Source organism: Bombyx mori, chromosome 19 (assembly GCF_030269925.1).
Source record: "Bombyx mori chromosome 19, ASM3026992v2".
Taxonomy (NCBI): Eukaryota; Metazoa; Arthropoda; class Insecta; order Lepidoptera; family Bombycidae; genus Bombyx; species Bombyx mori.
The window spans coordinates 235,250-240,848 of record NC_085125.1 but is presented as its reverse complement, the minus strand read 5'-3'; positions in this window follow the sequence as shown (position 1 = coordinate 240,848).

Genomic DNA, 5,599 nt, shown 5'->3' with positions numbered 1-5,599 from the left:
AGAAAAAAGTTTCATTGAACGGCAATCGAATAAGTGGAATGCAGAGTGCAGAGTAGCCGAAACTCCACTTTGATTAATTTTATTGATCTTTTTCCTCCTTACTCCCTGATAGCCTGAGGGGCTATGCCAGCCTCTCGCGAGCGGTGGTCGCCCACCACGCGCACCATGAGCTCGTCCTCCGTCGCGGACACGAGTGCCTATTTGACATTATTGACGCATTCAACACGCACTCTACTCACTCGCCCATCAGAAATAAATTGAGCGAAACGGAACTGGAGCAAAAAATACATTAAAATTTAAACTGCTAACACAGAAGTATACATGTAGTTATAAAATATGCCAGAAAAAGGACATCTTCTTTTTTCTAACTCCGAAAAGTCGTAAAAGCCATTTCTTATGTTAATGAATTTCAACCAAGTTTCATTTGGATAAAGTTTATTTCGCATTAAAAAAATCTGCCGACCGACATCCGTAAATTTGAACACAATTATTAGCCTTTACCCACATATCTGTTTTGTAACTGCATTAAGAAGACCTAATTTCCTCCCCGCCTGACAGTGCACGAAGCTCAGCCAGCCCCGAGTCAAGAGTCGAGATTCGAGACGAAACGGGCGCCTTGTGAATGCCCAAATAATGGTCTGTAATCACAGTTTATAATTTCGCCATTCTTATTTTATGGTTCGCCATAAAACCCAGACGATACCCAAAAATAAAAGAAAATCTGATTTTTTACTCAGCTATATAAAACACAATGCTGTGCTCTCAGTTTATCAGTTATATGAGTGGGGAAATTTCTGTGCAGATAATAAGCGAATAATATCTACGCTGCCACGCTTAGCGCACACCGATGCTGGACAATGTCATGGCAATGCTAGGCTCGTAGCCGAGCCGTTGAGGACAATTGAGTGAAAAATGTCCCATTACAAATATAGCCCTAACGAGTCTTAATCTAATTGTGAGTTTTACTCTTTGAGAAAAGGTAAATGCTGATGCATTTCGAAGCGCGGCGTGGCCCCTGGGCGCGCTGGTCACATTAAAAAGTAACACATAGAGAGAGCACTGCGCCTTGACGTTCAACAAGTATGTACTTTCATTTATGTTAAATAATATTTTTTTTTATTTGATTTGTAGCAATCTATAAACGAGAGCAGATCACTAAGGTCGCAGCAGTCGTCGGCGTGATGTCGTTATAAACCAACTGTGCTTTGATGAGTGTTTAGCTGCTAAAAATTATCGTTTGTGGATCAAATTATCCAAAGCACATGAATGAGGCCGTGGGCCGACCCCATTTAGGCGGAAGGTCGCAGTGTCAACAGCATTGAAATATCGGTGATCCTACCCTGCAAACTTAACATATACTCTCAATCATAAAGAAATATATCCACCAAACTTAATTAACTATTAGAGTGGAAACTCACTGCTACTACATACCTACACGTAGACAATACATTACCGTAATGTTGTTATGTGTATTAAACATTAAAAATCATATAAATACGTTTAGAAGGAGGTACGTAAGTATCGCGCTGATATTTTGACAGATAGTCGATGAGCACAGCGAGCCGACGTCACAGGTGATGTGTGGGCCAGCGGAGAGTGACGTCACCACACCAAGTCTCGCTCCCACGCCGCCAACTGTTGCAACATGGTATGGACCACATACTGATGTTAGAAGCTTTGTTTAAGAACTGCCACTGTCTAAATTGTTTTCTAATGTTTGTAATATTGACCCCGCCGTCGGCCACTACGACTTTTAACAATATCCGGCTGCTACTGTTGAGTGGTGTAACTATACAATGTTGTTTTCTGCATGTAATACAAAACATACTCTCGGAGTGTGTAAATTTTCGAATTTTCCTTTCTTTTGGCTTTGAAGGGCCAACAAGCACATACCTCGTGCGTTTTACTGGTGGTAGGACCTCTTGTGAGTCCGCACGGGCAGGTACCACCGCCCCGCCTATTTCCGCCGTGAAGCAGTAATGTGTTTCGGTTGGAAGGGTGGGGCAGCCGTTGTAACTCTACTGAGACCTTAGAACTATATCTCAAGGTGTGTGGCGCATTTACGTTGTAGATGTCTATGGGCTCCAGTGACCACTTAACACCAGGTGGGCTGTGAGCTCGTCCACACATCTAAGGAATAAAAAAATAAAAAAATAAAAAGTATGGAATGGGATCGTTTGCGTACGTTTGCCGCTAGGGCGCTGTTCCAATTGCATACAAAATTGGCTTAACTTCTTAACTTTTACGCTATCGGGAACGTTAAGAAACTCGCACTAAGCGCACAGGTATCGGACGCTGAAAGGACACGAAAGGCGTGGCGCTGCCAGGAATAAAAGATTATTCAAAAAATGTACTGCGCTCGCGACACTGCCGCACCGTGGGACAACTTCTAAATATATTTTTCAAGAACAATTTATCATTGAAAACGTTAAACGTTACGATTTTTCTCGCACAGACTTGTAATTCATTTAATTAAAATTAAGTTTTCATTATATGTATGTATGTATGTATACAATAAAGAATGAAATGGGAAATGACTTGTTCATTTGCTTCGAATACTCTTGTAAAAAGATCAATTAGTGTATTAAGCTTCAGAAAGTCTACATTGTGTTTGAATCTCATAAACATAAACCGAATATACGTCGCGGGTTCGAGACCTGAGTAAATACCACTTATATAGTGTATTCCGTAAGTCGTATGCTACAGACTGCATGTGTCGTGGAGGGGCGCCGGGCGGGCTCTAGTGCACCGCTCCGATAGATAAATCAACATCACACGTATAATTGAGTGTTAATGTCAACCGCTCCAACTTTTTTGTTATTATCGCAATGCGGGTGTCTGACCAGGCTGATCTTAAACGAGACCTACGGCGTCGAACAACTGTAAACGATCCGTGGCTCTTACTAATTGGATGCTAAAATTATGCGGATTTTAAATTTCACTCGAAGTTCATTTACTTCTGTTTGCTGTCAGTCTAGCTGGCGGCGATGTTCAATAGTTGTCTTAACAACTGTATTGTGATAAATAAAGGATATTTTAATAAAGGGGATGCATTTTCTGTCTTCTTATTTCTATTTATTATTTGTATGTTTAATAGATTACTTATTTGTTCATTGTCATTTCAAAGGTCTCTCAAGTATCTGGTATAGTACGAACAATGTTCGACCATTGTCGGGCTATTAGTTTCAGCTAATGAGTGTATTCCACATGAAGGAAGGAGTCCACTAGGGATCAATCTATACTTTGCAAATAAACACAACGAGGAGGCACTTCGGTAATAATATACTAATGGTTTCTTTCACTATCGTGCAGCTCAAGTGTGTTTTCAAATGCTGAAGACGTGTAACGTGTGAACCGAACTGCCGCGTTGGCGCGACGTAAATGACATCCATCGATTCACTATGTTGAGATGCCCAAAACACGTCATTACGGATCCTCCCGATCCACTAGCTGTGCTTTTAGGTACCACAACCACTAGTCACCGTCTTCGTCGAACCCGTCGCTTGCGACGAAGGGCTCGACGAGCGAGTTAACCCATAGGCACAGCCCACTGAGTTTCTCGCCGGATCTTCTCAGTTGGTCGCGTTTCCGATCCGTTGGTAGATTCTGTGAAGCACGGCTCTTGCTGAAGTTCGTGTTAGCAACGTCGTCAGGTTTGAGCCTCGTGAGCTCACCTACATGTTAGGGCGAAGCTGAAATAGCCTTTCAAGGCTATCAGCATAAGCAGAAAAAAAATGTTGCGCTAGATGCGAGCCCCGTGCAGGGCGCGGGTGGCTGCCCACGGACCACACTGACCGCTGGCTTTACTGAGCACGGTGTCGCTCTGAGCGCCACGTCCGGCTCCCTGGTCCTCTAAACACAATAACTAAGTAAATACGTAACTGAGATTGTTACAAGTGCCTTATCATTACACAGACGTGAAAGTTTTCATTAAATCCGCAATCTGTACATTTATATTGTATCTTGTCACGCTACATTATTTCATTGCGTTAAGTAATAGGTGTGTTCTGAATTTTATGTGATGCCTTTTTATAAATATGTAGGTAGTTTGTATATCGAGACGTCATTCAGGACTGGACGAAGTCTCAGCTCAAACGTATGAAGGACAACTGACAACAAGTTTCCTCAATAAATCCGCGCCCAATATAACTTGTAACACTCTTTCTTAATGATTTCATGTCAGAAATGTGTACTGTCTTCGGATAGCTTTACGATGGAAGACAGTCATGCCCACGGCTGTCAGTGCGTCCAGATCTACATGCAAGAGAACTTCCGGCGGCCGCACCATGACTCTCGCGGCCACTACTATACTGCAATACTTCAAGAGAAATTTTATCAATTTTAACCAACCTACAATTCACAGTTGCACATACATTTGAGAAAACAACTTTACCAAAACACATGATTACTTCAAGACCTAGTGTGGTAGTGGCACAGCCCGCTGCGGGCGGACAAATCGCCCGAATCTTCGGTTTTCCGGGAAATTAAAATGTCTCTTTATTCCCGAGCGTGGCCTTGGTAATGGATGACCACAAAAACGTCGAAATTATGTCTGCGGTGAGCACTTTAAGCCAGCTGGGCCGTCAGCTTGTTCACCTGTTATACCATTATATAAATAAAAAGAAAACGAAAATTAAAAAAGCGAGAAATAAACCATTAGACCGTTTTAACTATGTATATTAATTTTTTTTTAAACTTTTGAAGCGACTAATATCGACCATGAGCACAGATATCGACTGTTGACCTCGCACGTCAGCTGATTTGTACATTGGTGAGCATAAAGTAGTACAATGTAGTCGTCGTAGCCTAAAGGATAAGACGTCCGGTGCATTCGTGTGTAGCGATGTACCGGTGTTCGAATCCCGCAGACGGGATTCTTCTAATGAAATACGTGCTTACCAAATGTTCACGATTGACTTCCACGGTGAAGAAATAACATCGTGTAATAAAAATCAAACCCGCAAAATTATAATTTGCGTAATTACTTGTGGTAGGACTTCTTGTGAGTCTGCACAGGTAGGTACCACCACCCTGCCTATTTCTGCCGTGAAGCAGTAATGTGTTTCGGGTTGAAGGGTGGGGCAGCAATTGTAACTATACTGAGACCTTAGAACTCATATCTCAAGGAGGGTGGCGCATTTACGTTGTAGATGTCTATAGGCTCCGATAAACACTTAACACCAGGTGCGCTGTGAGCTCGTCCACCCACCTAAGCAATAAAAAAAAACAATAATAATTATCCTGATATCATATATCATATTCACCAAGCCTACCTCCGTCCGTATCTAGAATGGTCTCTTTATAATATTTTTATTGAGATGAGCAACAATAGCGTCGCTGTTTGTTCTTATCCCAGGGTAGCTGATAAAAAACAAAAAGTGTCCCCTCAATAAGAACTCAAGCGTACTTTATATTTGTTTAAATCGCAAAGCTCTGTGTGGCCGGAGAGGTGGCTAATGTGCCGATGCCGATGCCGATGCTCGATCAACAGCGCGTCAAGAGGCAGGTGACACGTGCGCTACCGACCAGACCACCCCTCGCCCCACCCAGCCCCGCTCCGCCCCGACTGGTTCCAACTACTTGATTCGATCATAGATTT